Below are 14,729 nucleotides of genomic sequence, written 5' to 3' on the forward strand. Positions count from 1 at the left end.
CGTCTTAGCATGTTGGTCAAAGGAGAGATCTGAGTCGAAAATGACGCCTAGATTCCTGGCCGTAGTTACAGTTTGGGGGGGGGCGATTGAGTCGTCTGGCCACCAGAGGGCTGGGCTGAAGGAGGTGTTCTTTCCAATTGGGAGAATCTCCGTTTTATTTGAATTACATTTCAAATGATTTACGTTCATCCAATGGAAGACCTCCGTTAAGCAGTTCTTGAGGTTGAGTTCGGCGCTGGTGGAGCTACCATCCAAGGGCACGATGAGCTGGGTGTCATCGGCGTAGGAGGTTACAGGTATTCCAAAGGATTCAATCAAGGATAGGAGAGGAATGAGATAGATGTTGAAAAGGAGGGGACTTAGGATAGAACCCTGTGGGACGCCTGAGGAAATCGTTTTTTCTGTTGAATGGAAAGGGCCCAGAGCGACAGTCTGTGATCGGTCTGTAAGGAATGATTTTAACCAGGATAGAGCGTAGTCTGAAATCCCTATGTTCATCAGTCTACTGATGAGGATGGAATGGGAAATGGTGTCGAACGCCGCGGTCAGGTCAAGAAGGATGAGAATTGAATTTTTTCGCTGATCTTGAAGCAGTTTGATCGTGTCTGATAGTTCTATCAGCGCTGTTTCCGTCGAATGTTTGGGACGGAAACCCGACTGCTGCGGGTGGAGTATGTTATTTGCTTCCAGGTATTGTCTAAGTTCTCTATAGACCAGTTGTTCGGTTATTTTTCCTAGGGCGGGGAGTAGTGAGATCGGGCGCAGATTGGTCAAGTCAGATGGTGATTTATTGGCCTTTTTCATGAGAGGCTTGACAATTCCTTTCTTCCACCGGGGGGGGACAATGCCTGTGTTAAGCGACGAATTGACTATGTTGTTAATTATTGGGTTGATCACGTCGATGGTTTGGTGTAGAATTTTGGGGGGACAGGGGTCGGAGGGGGAGCCTGATTTGCAGGCCAGGATGACTTCTCTAGTTTGTGCCAAAGTTACAGGGGAGAAACTGCTCAAGCTTCCGGGAAAGGAGTCCGAGGGAGGGGGGAGTGAGGAGGTACAGAAAGGGGGGAAATTGCTTTGGATGGAAACAATTTTCTCTTCAAAATAGTCGGAGATTTTATCGCAGAGGTCCTGTGATGGGGGTATTTCAGGTTGCAGTGCTTTGGGCTGGGTGAATGACTTTACAATAGAAAACAAGGTCTTTTGTTTTTGATGGGATTCTTTAATGGCGTTCACATAATAGGACTTCTTGGCTGATTTGATACTCGAAAGATAGGCTTTTCTTGTTTGAGTATATAGGAGACGATCGTCAATGTCATAGGACTTACGCCATTTTCGCTCTGCTTTCCTACAAAGTAGGTGAGAGGTGGCAAGGTCGGGGGTAAACCAGGGGGCATTGATTTTGGATTTTTTATGAGAGTTGCCTTGACGTTTGGGGGGGTTTCTGGTTTTCATTTCGTGTGTGAGCCAATTGTAAAAGAGGTCGGCGTCGATTTCTATATTTCCGGACAGGGTCGGGGTGTGGGATTGATCCATAGGTTTAAGAGTCAGGCTTTCTTGGACTTTTTTCCAATTGATAGGGTTGGAGGGGCGAGAGTTAGTGTTATTGCGAAAGGGGGAACATACGCTATGGATGTGGAACAAAATCAAGCTGTGGTCAGTCCAGACTTGAGGGAGCGGGGGTAGGGTGATGAGGGAAGAGAGATTGGTGCATACAGCATCAAGGGTGTGCCCATGCAGGTGGGTAGGCTGGGAGATTAGTTGTTGGAGATTGAACATTTCGAGTGTTTGGAGGAAATTGATGGCTTGGGGATCCGATTTGGAGTCGAGATGTAGGTTGAAATCCCCGAGTAGGGTGAAGTGGGGGTATCGGAGAAGAAAGTGGCCCAGGGAGTCGCACAATGAATCAAGAAATTCAGTGGCATTACCGGGCGGGCGGTAAATGAGGCCACCAGAGAAGGAGGTTTGCTCGTTCAATTTGATTGAGAAACCTAGACCTTCCGTGTTTTTTAGGGGCTCTAGGTTGAAGGAGTGGCATGGGAAGGTGTTCCTAAGTATTATGGCGACACCTCCTCCTCTGCCTTTTGGTCTGTCCTGCCTAAAGAATGAGTAGCCTTGAGGTAGGGAAGCAGCAATATCAGGATTGCTATCTTCTGTTAACCAAGTTTCGGTTATCATTAGGCAGTCTAGGTCCGAGTCGCAGATGAGGTCGTGAATGTCTTGATTATGCTTGCACATAGAACGTGCGTTAATCAGACCTCCTTTAAAGAGCGTTGGGGCGGCCTTGGGATGCAATAGGGGGGTGGGTATAGAGGCTGTAGGATTAGTGGGCGTCCAGTTGCAATTTTTACAGCTGATAGTGTCCGCAGACTTTGTTGGATCGAGTATATAGGGGCAGTGTTTGCCACCCTGTAGTCATATCGGATCGCATCAAAGTTAATCCTCTTCTTCTATGGCATAAGGTATGGTCTACTGAGGAGACAGGTCTAAATAGAGATATAATTAAGGACTGTCTTAATCTCCAGGGGGTTTCAAGAATCTCCTGGATCACGTATGTAAAGAAAGTAAAAATGAGCCATTGGCACTAGATTGAAAACTGATCAGAGGAGCAAAAATGGCAAAGTTTACATTAATCCAGCACCAAATGAAATAAAGAAAATAGTGAATAATCTCCCCTCTTTAATAATGACACTACAAAAAGGCAAGACCAATGCTCTTTGGATAATCTTAGGGATTTTTCAGTGAAACTTAATGACCCAATGCCAATCTGATGAGCAGGTCCATCTAATGGACAATTTCTGGAACATACCAGACCAGGATTCCTACCATCTGCTAAATGAGATAAAATGGCAGAAACATTATTATCAATATGCTGAGCAGCAGGAACACAAGTGTAAACAGTAGATTTTAAGGAGATCAGCTGGTAGCTCATATGCATACAACATCAATTCTATATTTGAATGAACAATTACAAGTATTCTTTTAATAAAACTCATAATCTTTACTTAAAGTGACCATTTGCCACAGATGCTTACTCCATCATAAGGAAATTACCATTCTACAAATTCAATTTCGGTCTGAAAATCAAAAACATTTAAAGTGGAATGGCACAATTTGTTCAAAATATACAAAAGCATTAAAATAGTTTCTTTACCCAACTACATTCCTTGGGTAACAACAATTTATCTATATCAAAAAGTTGGAGCAATTTTCAGAAAACCAATAAACAAACTTCCATGTCACAGAATCAATTGAGAAACCACAATGAGCCTTTACAAACTTATGAAAGATCAGAAAAAAAGATTGAATAATGCATTTTGAAGATTGAAGCTACCTGACAATTTTTGTACCGTTCCCATTTCCAAAAGATTTGTTAAATGAACTGTGATATCCCTTTATGGCATTTTTTATTTTTGCACCTCCCTGAAAGCAGGTTGAGTAACAGTTCCACTAGTCAATAGGAAACCTTGGCATCCTGCTGTGACCTTATCTGCCTAGATGGCTCATCGAATTGTCCTCAATGTAATTTAGGAGTGGAGACAATTTTCCCTTATTATTTGTAAAGTATTCTGATTCTGTAATTAATGTCTAGAACTCATCAACACACTCAGAAAGTACAAAACACATATAGCCTGATTCATGAAGTAAAATTGCGCCCGCAATCGCTGCGAAAATGCAATTGCGGGCGCAATTTCGGTAATCGGCATTCAACATCAAAATAGCGAATTCGCAAACACAGAATAGCGAATTCGCTATTATATTCGCAGAATCCCAGCAGGTGAGCATTAGCGAATCGGAAAATGCGAGAAACCACGGATTCTGGGAAAATAATAGCGAATTCGCTATTCTGTGTTTGCGAATTCGCTATATAATCGCAATCGGTATTCAAGAAAAATCGCTAATAGCGAAAAACCCAAAAATCGCATTTTGCACCGCGCAAAATAAGGACAACTCAAAGCAGGTGGTAACCATAAAAGCCATGCAAAAAAAACATTCAAAAAACCGTTGTCCAATCACCAACAGGTTCCGGCCTGACCAATCACACATAAGGACCATCATCATCAGCAGCATTAGGAGTCCCACAATGCCAGGAATGTACATGGTGGTGAGGCGTCGAAGGCTACAGCGATTAGCATGGAGGAGACGCAGGATCCAGGACAGGATATTCCGCCAGCGGGTCGCCTTGCTGGGCCAAACCAGAGAGCAGATATATGCTAAATACAGGCTGAATGGGGAAATGATAATGCAGCTAATACAGGACCTTGACCCCCTGATGCAGCACCCAACAAGCCGTACCAATGCGGTGCCTACACATGTGCAGGTATTGTGTAGCCTGCACCTCCTGGCCTCCGGGAGTTTCCAGGGGATAGTAGCGGCTGCTGGGGGGATATCCCAGCCCACCATGTCACGCTGCCTCCACACTTTTGTTGACGCCATGCTCGCCCAGCTACACCGTCACATCAAATTCCCCGCCAGCCAACAGGAATTGGACATGACCAAGCTACAATTCTACAATGTAGCCCATTTTCCACATGTGCTCAGATGCATAGACTGTACCCACGTCGCCATCTGCCCACCAGCTGCCATGGAGTATATGTTCCGCAATAGAAAGTCCTACCACTCCCTCAACATCCAGATGGTCTGCAATGCTAAGACATACATCACTGACATTGTCGCACAGTACCCAGGAAGTACCCATGACTCCTTCATATTCCGGCACAGCGGCCTCCACACACGACTGGTCAGGGGAGAGTTTGGGGAAGGACACCTACTTGGTAAGTACACTTTGTTGAAAATGTCACATTGCTAAGATGTAACAGCGCAGCACAGGCAATCACCATCTGCTCCTCTCATTCAGGTGACAGTGGCTACGCCCTCCGTGAATACCTCCTGACCCCACACCTCAACCCTGCTACACCCCAGCAACGGCGCTACAATATTGCACACATACGGACAAGGAATTGCATAGAAAGGACATTTGGCCTGCTCAAGAGCAGGTTCCGCATACTGCACAAGACAGGTGGGGCCATGTATTACAGTCCTGCAATGTGCTGCCGCATTGTGGCTGTCTGCGCAATACTACATAACATTGCAACCAAGCGCCGGATACCTGTTGACATCTCTGGCAGTGAATCTGAGGGGGACAACCGGCCACCTGCACATGCGCGCCATGCACAAGGGGAGAACCCAGCAGAAGGGCACAGACGTCGCAACCACATCACAGTGAACAGTTTCTAGTACAACCTCTTCCATCACCCCACAAATCAACAATGCATGCAAAATGTAATGATGACACAACGCTAATGTGTGTAGCAAAATAAATGTATTTGTTCAATTCACAAAAAATAAATAAGGTTCCAGTACAAATAACTCCCACTAACAGTATTACAGCATACTGCTGTGTATTAGAACATAGCAGGCTTAACGTCAGCCTGTGCCAATGAAAGTCTGAAGTTCTCAGGTGCGCCTACTGCGCGTTGCGCCCAAGCGCCTCTGAGGGGCATCCTCCTCCGGGGCTTCAGGACCTGGCGTGGGCCTGGTGCTGCAGCTGTGTGGTGGGATTTGTGAGGCTGAGTGGCTGCTGACGCTGGACGCCCCCTCACTAGCATCATCACCCCCCACAGTGGATGGTATTGCTGGAGGGTGTAGTGCCATGACGGCCGTGGTGAGGTGCTCCAGGACCCTGGTCATGTCCTCACTGCACTGGACTAGTTGGTGCTGCTGTGTCAGGGAGCGCCGCGCCAACAGAGAAGTTGCATTTGCAGCTACATAACTTGCCCTGCTGTATGAGGCCAGCCGGCTCATAAGTTGACGGTGGCGGCGGCGTGCTGCACTGCGCTGTGTGGACATCGCAGCGGTGTTGGCCTCCATGGCTGCAGCCATGCGGGCCATTCCCTCACCCACACCTGCCATGGCTGCAGTCATGTTGTCTAAGCGCTCCCCCACACCTGCCATGGCCGCCCTCATGCCGTCCATGTGGCCTGCAACTGTGGCCACATTGCGCCCTATCATATGGAGCTGCAGCTGAATAGCTCTTTGCTGTCGTGCCTGGCGCTGGTGTATCCGCAACATGCGTCTTTCAACGCTGAGACGCGCCAGTCCCTGTCGATTGGCCCGCCTGCTTGCTGGAGTGGAGTGCTGGCGTGACCTTCCACGCCTGCCCTGCTGGCCTGAGTGTGTGGCTGGCCGCTGTGTGGTAACTGGTGCGGGCCGGGATGTTGTGGCGACAGCTGCTGGGGGTGTGACAGCTGGTGTTGCTGGTGCGCCAGATGCAGGGGGTGTGACAGCTGGTGTTGCTGGTGCGCCAGATGCAGGGGGTGTGACAGCTGGTGTTGCTGGTGTGCCAGATGCAGGGGGCACAATGGTAGCTGCCCTGGCTGCGGCTCTAGGTGGTGCAGCGGTAGCAGGAGGCACAATGGTAGCTGGCCTGGCAGCGGCTGTGGGTGCTGCACCAGTCGCAGGGGGGACACTGCAGGTGGATCTGGCTGCTGGTGTTGATGCAGCGGCAGGGGCTGGTGCCTGGGTTGGTGGTGGCACCTCCTCCTCCCGGACCTCCTCATCAATTTGCAGCCTTTCACTATCGCTGCTTTCGCCACCTGTGGGGGTAAGTGGTGGATCATTAGTTGCATGTATCTGGCAGACGTGCAGTTGCTACATGCATGCTGGGTGACATTCCCTGAATGGCTGTGGCTTTGTGTGCTTTGGGACCTGTCTGGCTGCATTGTGGTACTACAACATTGTGGCCAGACTACATCTCCCACAATGCATCAGGACATTCCTTGATGTGCAACTATGGCATGCCTATGGGACATTAGGGGAGCCTATTTGGTCATGGACATTCATAGGGGGCAGGGTCGCAGTCGCATGCCACTTACCTTGGGTGTCTTGGGTGGTGCGGGATGAGTCAAGTCGTGTGAATCCTATACAGGCCTCCTTCTCCAGGGTGTCCTCCACCTGGTCCTCCATGGCAGTATTGGGTGGGACAGTTGGTCCACCTCCTCCAGTGCCCGACGACTCGCCAAGGCGCGCCGCCACCTTCTCCTTGGCACGGCCTCGGAGGTCATACCAGCGTTTCTTTAACTCCTCTAGGGACCTGTCCGCCACTCCCACGGAGTTCACAGTGGAGGCAATCCCCTGCCATATCCTGCGTTTCTCTTGTTCAGGGACCCTCCTGGAATCTTTTCCAAACAGTTTCTCATGGTTTGCCACCATCCACTCTATCAGGTGTTCTAGCTCCTGCTCGGAAAATTTTAGTTTCCTTTTGCGCCCAGACGAGATGCTGGTGCCAGGTACAGGTTCCTCAGACATTGTAGCAGAGTTGTGGTTCTGTAGTTCTCTCCTGTATTGCAGCAGCTCTCCAACTTGCTCCCTCTCAGTCAGCCTCACTGTGGAGAATGGGGGTGGGAACTGGCAGTTTCCTGGTTGTGATGTCATCACTGAGCTCGAAATGCGACGTCCCGTTTTCCCGATCTCGCGAGTTTGCGATCTCGCAAATAGCGATATCGCAAATAGCGATATCGCTATTTGCGAGTTCGCAATCCCGGCGCGGGTAGCCGAAAATAGCGATTTTTCTGCGATTATCGGGAATCGCTAACGGAATTTGCGATCGCGTGCGAATCGCTTTTTTTTATCGCAATTCTTCATGAATTCGGATTTGCGATTTATGCCTAGCGATTCGCTATTTTTCGCTATTACAGAATCGCGAATGCCGATTTTCATGAATATGGCGGATAGTTGTTAGTTTTTTTAACTCATACTGCATTTTACTGCTTGATCTTTGTTGCTCAGCTAAGGATGTTTTTAGAAGTATCCTCCAATAAGCCTGGGATAAGTGAAAAAAATCCTTAAATTTGGGTGTCAGGGTAACTTTTAGTAATGGTATTAATGGTATTAATAATCTGTATTTCAAAATCAATTATAATGGTTCTAAGTCTTTTATTCACAGTTTTGGATTTTACTACTGATAGAAATTGAGGGAGTAAGCTGTTTACTAATGGGACAGTTGTTTTGTTTATGTTAGCATTAATAGTATACATTTGGTTAAATGGATGGGGAATTGACTTAAAAGTTCCACCCATCTTCCAAATGTCCTTATTGTCGTAGGGTTACTAAGTTATGCATTGTGAAAAAAATGAGTATTGGTTTGAGAGGGTTACCATTGTCATATAGCAGACACACGTTAATTATTATAAGAAACTGTAAGTTCAGGGGATGTTAATGTCAGAGTAGGATTGTGGTGTTACTCTTTGGTGATTACTCGCCTATTTTTGCCTCTGAACCATTCTCCTTAAATTGGGTATTGTGGGCATACTACTAGCAACATGCATGGGGATATTTTACTCTACCTCCCTCAAAACTGAGCTGCATGGTTCTTTGGAGAAGGATGCTAGCATTTTGAGCTGTGAGATGTTCTCCCTCACCTTGATCTCTATTTTAGGGGTAGAGTGGTTATGCTCTGTGGTCCTTTCAACAGTGTCACCCAGAGTAACAACTCTGCCTTTGCAATGGGATGAAAAATACTGCACACACCTCTAATACCTTCTGTGCTCAGTTATTATCTACTTACACTAAATTTAGCCACATACTTCAACAGTCTGTTTCCTATGGTGACTAAATATATTTAGCCAAAATTCTGTGAATGGACTACTTTAAAACTGTGATTTCTTTTCATTGCCAACAATCTGTCTGCGAAGGAAAAAAAGATTTGAATGGTTATTTGAGACAGTCATTTGAAGGGGAAAAGGGTTGGTTTTCATGTAGAAATAGAGGGAAAGTTAAGTGCGAAATTGTTTGTATTCTATGGGAGGAAAGTTGTTAAGTTTGACAGTTTATATTTTTTCTAAAAGAGAAGTAAAAGTTAAAAAAAGATAGGTACTCAGCAGAGATAGCTTAGTAATTTGGCCCCCAGTCACTGTCCAGTGCTTTCCCTGAGGTAAGTACTTTTTTGTTGTTGTAGAGTTTTATATAGGTCGAACTAGACCCGAAGATTTCGGGTATCAGAGCGCTTTCCATGAGTACCAGTTTCATTACACAAGGACACATTCATTTTTGTTAGGCACGGGAAGATTACGTGATTTGCCCAGAATCTCTGGATGTTGAGCGTCATTGCTGAGACTTAAATCTGGTTCCCCAGCTTTGAGGTCGACCGCTCTAGCCGCAAGGCTACATCCTCTTGGAAGAGTTAGAATAGTAATTTAGCCCCGTCATTGTCCAGCACCCAATCTGAGTAGGTGACAAGTGTTATTTTTAATAAATAACATTTTTATAATGTTTTATGAATAAGGATGTTTTCTTTACCTACTATTAGTGTAAAACTTGAGAAACAACCAAAATCGAAGGCTGTGGATAATTTTGACAATGTCTGAAAAATGATATTGTTAGCATTGATAGAGAACATTAACAATTGAGATTAAGCTTACTTGTATATCTAGATAGTAGTGTTTGGAACTGGCTGTGGTTCTGTCTCCTGGTTTCTATGGGTTATGTGGTCACATCAGAAGGCAGTGTATCACTGACAACAAAATCATGGATGCCTGCTTTTATATGTTTTTAGAGGGCATTCGATAACTTACATTAAAATATGTGCTGAAAACTATTTTTCCCATGAATTAAACCATGAATATGGGGCTCATTACAATGTAGGTTGGAAAGACTCTGACCAAGACCGACCCATGGAGCAGTGCTCGGTCAGATTCCCATTGTTTCCTACGGGAGCTCGTGTTACGCCTGAGAACCGGCCATTACACAGGCTCCGATGGGGAAATAGGGTGTGTGTGTAAAACCATGGTGCCTGCCACACAGTGCAGGGTTTTACATGGGAATTCCTTTGGTACCCCCTCGGCTACCAACCGTAGGCTGCGGGGAATAGGGCCCCTAAAAGTCACTTTCTGACAGCCTTTCTGTGTTGGAAACCGGCATCGTAATCCTGATGGCGGAAACGCCGTCCATATGGGGGTAACATGTGGTTCCGACCAACAGGAATACCCCGCAAGTGGGTTGGAACCGAGTCAGAATGACCAGTCGGTTTACCTCCTGACCACGAACATGGTAATCGGATGATCAAACTGTAAACTGACCAAGTTGGTTGGAAAGCTTCGGACTGTCGGGCGGAGGCTTTCCAACCGACATCGTAGTGAGCCCCTAAATGTATAATTCTTTTGTTTGTTGAAAAAAAAATCATTTTTAACCTTCTTTACAGTATGCAACATCCATCTTGGTTGAGGACAAAGGAGATTGCATTTGTTGAACTGAAAGAAAGACAAATGTGAATATGATAAACATGTTAATCTGTTACATGAACTGTTTGTACAATGTTGAGATGTGGTTTTAAAATTATTATTTTTTTAAGTAGAAAATGTGGATTACAGTTTTATAGTGTTTTCTTGGTTTGCTATGTGTTGCATTGCTATGTAAAAAACTATGTGTGATTTGCACAGTGTAAAATTGGTTTAGGATGAGTTGCATGGGACAAATATTCTGAAAATATTTTTGCATAGCGCTGAACTGTATTGCGTAGTTTATAGACATATTGCGTGGTAAACTGTTATGGTGAATGAGTGCACCACACATTGTTCTATTTCTATTAATTATCAATTTTTACTATTTATTTTAATTATATTTAACAACATTTATGTATAGAGAATCAAAATGCGTGGTAAATGTTAGCATGGTAGTGGTGTGCTTGGTAAGTGTGTGCGTGGCAATGGTATTCATTTTTAAGGCTTCTAGTTTTATGGTATTTATTTTCTTGACATTTCCATCTGTACTTATCCATATTCATTTTCTGCTAATTTTATCTGTATTCATCTATATTTATTTTAGGTTTTGTGAAAGAATAAAGCTGGAAGTATATTTCTACATTTATTAAACCAAAAATATTTGCACTTATGACTGAAACACTGACAGGTTTCGGTGATAGAAATACACTCAGATGATAAAATATGCATTGATAAGAAAAACATTCAAATTTTAGTATCAAGGTTGTGCATATCTACTGCTGTTTAAGGCTCTTTACTAAAATGTCTTTCTGTCTTTTACTCCCTTTACCTGTCAATCACACAGCTATTGGCCTAGCAGTCATGATTGACAGCATTGAGGTTCACTTAAAATCAAACCAATTTCCATTTTTATCCACAGAATTGTTTCTCTTTAGAGAGAAATCCTATCTACTCAAGGATACAATCAAATAGATAAAGGAACAATAAAAAGAAAAAAGTGCCACTTTTTTTGGTATGTGAAACATACCAACATAGAATATTTGAAATAGAATGACTATAGAATTTTTTTTTGTTTAAGGACCAGTGTACACAGCAAAAAAGTACGTTTACCACATGGCTGTGAGGTATTGATATAAATAGTAACTTACTGATAAGCCATGAGATTCAAAGTAACACGTGCAAATCAAATCATACATTTGAATTCTGTTTTTTATTTGTCCTTTTAGATAAATTTGTCTTTTGAATAAATTGTTTGTCATGAAGAATTGTGAGGCGAATTATATTAAACAACCATGAAATAACCGTTGACAACCTGTAACAAAGTTTTGAGTTTATTTCTTTTTCTTTTATGGTATTTGTGATAACTGTTTTGTAAACTTGAAGCATTATGGGACATTCTCATCCATAACCAGTGGTATATGTATGTTTTTTTCTATTTTTGTATGTCTCTTGATACTGTGGATAATTTAAAATAAAAAATAAAAATATATAAAAACATAACCAGTGGTAGTAGATAATTATTTGGAGATGGATTTGTGATGTAATGTTATCTACAATATTATGTGATTTCAAAAATGTGGGGGCATATTATCAAGGGGGTTTATCTCCGCTTTTTTGGCTTTAAAAGCCAAGAAAGCGGAGATAAAATTATCTCCCTATTACCTATTTGTCGCTAACACCAGTTAGCGACAGCTAGTAGGAGATAGCGACCATCTTGGGCCCCACTTTGCATGTCAGAGTAATTTATTACTAATGACATGCAAAGTGGGCGTGCCAAGATGTTAGCGACTGGAAACAGTCGCTAACATATCTATCTCCTATTACCAACTTTTGGAGATATTCGCGCTAATCGCGAATATCTCCAAAAGCTAACACCTGCCCTGAGTAGTTCTTAGCCATGTTATCCAATGGGAGGTGGACAACATGGCTAAGAGCATTAGCTCGGTAATGCCTGAATATCGCGGACTTTTCAGCGATATTCATGCATTGCGGACGATTTTTATCGCATTTGCGATAAATCTTGGTAATACCAAGGTTTATCTGTGATAAAATTCGCCGCAGGTCGGCGATACATTTTTGTCTCTAACCAAGCAATAGCGATAATTATCGCTATTGGTTGGTAATATGCCCCGTGGATTTTTATTTTATGTAATACTATTTATAATAATTTTTATTAATTTTGGCATATATATCAAAGTGCAATAAATTGGGAATTTTTACATAACACAGTTCCCCGTGTTCAGAGAGTGTGGAACACATACTAACAGTTAGAAAAACACATTTTTCTTGTTTTTATATATAAAAATAAGATATATAGTCATGAATGGTGTGAATGGATGAATGTGTGAAACAAAAGGGATTTTTATTCATGTGACAGCCACTAATCCATCCGCAAAGGACAAGCCAGGATACAGAACTCCAAGAGCTGAAGCATCCCAGGAAGGCTCATAGTATACATTTTGTAGCAAGGGCAATCGTGCAGGGCATCTGTGCAAGTGAGTTTTTAAAGGGCCCACCAGCAGTTCTATGTCCATAGATTGGACTGGCTGCAATCCTAAGCATATATCCAGAGCATGCCCAAAAGTGCATAGTTGACAGCAGGATACGGGCTGCACACAATGGAGCCGAACAGGCTGAAGGGCCAAAAACTAGTTCGTATTTGACTCCTGAAGCAAATGACTATATCTTCTCTCATGACACAGCAGCACATGTGGTAGTGCTATCCCCATTAGGCTGTGTGATGGATCATCCATTGCGGAGCAAATAAAATAAAAACAGTATCTCAAAAACCAGGACCAGGACAAGTGGTAAGCCTCCAAAAACGCTTGCAAGCATGGAATGTATGAAGGATGAAATAACTCCGAAGACTGTCTGAAAGATACTAACCAACCCAGAGTCAATTGTTTTAAAAAAGTGTACTACCCCAATAGTATTTGAGATATTAAAAATGGGGTGCACTAGCTCCACAAAAGGGTTTTGGAGATTGGTGTGAAGTAACAACTGTATCTCAGAAGAGGACCTTACACCTTGAAGATCAAACATCTCCTGTGCAGATGTTAAGGCCACTTCCTTCTAAAACAATAAGGCTTTCAACCTGCAAAAAGCATCAAAGTTTACATTTGAAATTGTAATCGAAGGCCAAATTGCTGCATCTCTAACTGTACAGGCAGGTTGAAGAAGCACTCATGTACAATAAGCCACGATCGCAGAAAGCATCACCAGGATTGGTATTCGCAGTATCATCCAGCAACAACCTTGATCATTCAACATTAAATAACTTCCCTTCAAAAGTAATCTGAATGCTGGATGAATTACAGCAGCTGTAGAACCTTTTGGAAAACAGGACAAGTTCACCCTGGACGCATTACATGCGCCATGGAGTGTGACTTCCCTGCAAACTAGAGAATGGCCTAAATTGTTTTTGCAATCTGTATCATTAAGGAAACCTCAGTTGCACCATTTAACAATGATAAGTGAAAGGTAGGCACCATGCCTCATGTACGAATCCCTCCACTAGCGCTTCATACCTGCCTACCTGATAGTGTTGCAAGTAATATTTCATACAAAATGTTGAAATTACCAGAGAAATAAACACGTGTATTATCCAATATGCTGTTGGTACCTCTGTAACATTAAATCATATTTTTTTCACTTTTCTATGTGTAACACAGTGTATGCCACATCTTTTCTGGCAATGGGGGTCTGTTCTTCTGTTAGGTTGTATGGTAAAAACAAACTAGTGGCGATAAAGTGCTTCCATGGAACACAACCATTGCGTATAGTCTGTAGAGTTCAGCTTAGTAGCATAACAGATCCAAGCTGTGATTTCCCATTTTGCAAAAGGGATACGTCACTCTGTGTTATGCCAATAGCAGACAACACAATGTATAATTGAAAAGGCTGGATGTATTAGGTCATAAAAAGGTTTCACCCGTTGTGCATAATCTGGTATGTAAATTCTGCCAAAATTGTGAAAACCGAATATTGATATAAATTTTGATTTTTTTAAATTTAATTTATAGCCCATGTGAACAAATCCTAGAATTATGCAATCTACTCTGGGTAAGTGTGTTGCTGAGTCATCATCCATCAAGTATATGCAATCAACATAGGACAATGCTTGGCCATCAAAATCTTGTAACAATTCTGGGACACAGGCTGAGAGCAGTCTGGGCTATTCTAATACCCTTGTGGCAATCAACAGAATTGATTTTAAAAGCCTAAAGTGCTAAATGCTGTCAAATACCTGCTCTGAGGTGCTATATTTTGGCAACAAAACCCTCTTGAGAGGTCTAATGTGGTTTTACATTTTTTTACACACTATGTTGTTCACTAGTGCCATGCCATGTGCACTTTGTATAAATGTGCATGTAGCGCTGTTCAATTGTCTATAGTCTAAGACTAAAGGATCTATTAGCATGGCAGTCGGAAAACCACCCCGACAGCCATGGAAGCGGAAAACAACCGCCCGCCGGTACCAGGGAAAAAACGTCGGCTTAATTTTGAACAACCGCT

This window comes from Lissotriton vulgaris, chromosome 8 (assembly GCF_964263255.1).
Source record: "Lissotriton vulgaris chromosome 8, aLisVul1.2, whole genome shotgun sequence".
Lineage (NCBI taxonomy): Eukaryota > Metazoa > Chordata > Amphibia > Caudata > Salamandridae > Lissotriton > Lissotriton vulgaris.